The sequence below is a fragment of the Silene latifolia genome, chromosome X, assembly GCF_048544455.1.
Source record: "Silene latifolia isolate original U9 population chromosome X, ASM4854445v1, whole genome shotgun sequence".
Taxonomy (NCBI): domain Eukaryota; kingdom Viridiplantae; phylum Streptophyta; class Magnoliopsida; order Caryophyllales; family Caryophyllaceae; genus Silene; species Silene latifolia.
The window spans coordinates 157,644,120-157,646,012 of NC_133537.1; the positions used below are offsets into that span (position 1 = coordinate 157,644,120).

Below are 1,893 nucleotides of genomic sequence, written 5' to 3' on the forward strand. Positions count from 1 at the left end.
TAAATTTTCATCGCATTCCGTACCCACCGAGGAGAACCTACCCAATCGTACTCCCACACCACATCTAACCGGAAATTTTATTGCCAATTCCGCCTTTATCCAATTAGTCGAAAGGAGCCAATTTGGGGGGATGCCTAGTGAAGACCCTCATTCTCATATGGAAACCTTTTGTGACTATTGTGATGCGATTTCTCAAACCGGTGTGACTCAAGACAAAGTTCGATGGGTCTTATATCCTTTTTCTCTAATCGGCACCGCGAAACAATGGTTGAAGGGCCTTGATAAGGCCACTCTCGGAATATATTCTTGGAAGAAGTTGGCTCTAGCTTTCTACAAAAAGTTCTACCCACCGGAAAAGACTAACATGCTAAGAGCTCAAATTACGGGTTTTAAGCAAAGGGATGAAGAATCTTTGTATGAAGCTTGGGAGCGGTTTAAGGGAATTTGTCGCTCATGTCCTCACCATGGACTTAGCGAATGGTTCTTGGTACAACAATTTTGGAACGGTTTATATGAAGATTCAAGGAACATTCTCAACATGGGATCAAATGGAATGTTCACCGAAGTTGATGACAATCAAACATGGAACAAGATTGAGGAAATGGCGGTCCATAACTCACAATATAATAGACCTCGCAAGGCTACTAGAGGAGGAAGGCATGAAGTGGACTCCGTTACTCAATTGGGTGCTCAACTTAGTGCTCACATTGACACAATCAATTAGAAGTTTGAACAAGCTATGGCTAAACTTGAAGAAGCCTCAAAATCACCAAAGCATCATGTTAATGCCATGACGGCATCCTCATCAATCCCAAGTGGGATATGTGAGATTGTGGAACTTTGGGACATGACCAAAGTGAATGTAGGGGAATAAATGAACAAGTAAATGTTTTCCAAGCATACAAGAGTGGTACCCCTTATTCCAATTATTACAATGAAAACACCAAGTTTCATCCAAATCTCTCATACAAAAGCCAAAATGTTCAAAATCCTCAAACAAATTACACTCCATATCCCATGAGAAACCAAAATCAAAGACCCTTTTACAACCAAAACCAAGGTTACCAAAATCAAAATCCATACAATCGCCAAAATGACCAAGGTTTTGATGTTCAAAAAGCGGTCCTCCAAATGCAAAAGAATCAACAAGAGTTTTTCACCCAAATGCAAAAAGATAGTCAAGCAAAGGAAACCACCATCAACAACATTCTAGCTCACACCAAGATGTTGGAAACACAATTGACTCAACTAGCATCTTCAAGCTCACAAAGACAAAAGGGGCAATTACCACCTCAAAGTAATCCCCCAAGACATGAAACGGTTAGTGTCATTCATTTGAGAAGTGGTACAAGGTATGAAGCACCGAAGAAGCAAGTTGAGGATGAAGTTGTGGAAGCTAGTGATAAGGAAGAAATTGTGCAAAACTCCAAAGATGGAGAATCATCAAAAGAAGAAATTTCAAAGAAAAATGAAGACAAGGTCAAGGAGAAGGAGCCCATTGTGATTTGACTTCCTTTTCCAAGTCGTCAAGCCAAGCCCAAATTTGATGACCAACTTGGAAAGTTTATGGAAATTGTGAAGAATTTGGAAGTCTCAATTCCTTTCACGGAATTAATCAATCACGTGCCGGCCTATGCGAAATACATGAAAGACATCCTCACAAAGAAGAAGTCGATCTGGAAACTTGAGACTATCGCCTTCACTAAAGTGAGTAGTGCAATACTTCAAGGGAGTTCACCTCCAAAACTAAAGGATCCGGGAAGCTTCTCAATACCGTGTACCATTGGCGACACCACGATCAACAAAGCCTTATGTGATCTAGGGGCTAGTGTGAGTGTTATGCCGTACTCGGTAAGTAAAAGGTTGGGGATGGGAGAGCTTAAATGCACCAAT

The 1,893-nt window shown here is 40.9% G+C and overlaps 1 non-coding gene across 1 annotated transcript; it reads right to left on the reverse strand.

Annotated features, from left to right (window-relative positions):
* Nucleotides 1-364: 364 nt before the first annotated feature.
* On the reverse strand, nt 365-471 carry LOC141626110 (small nucleolar RNA R71). Its single transcript, XR_012535834.1, has one exon. It is a non-coding gene; the product is annotated as a small nucleolar RNA R71 (small nucleolar RNA).
* Nucleotides 472-1,893: the final 1,422 nt, after the last annotated feature.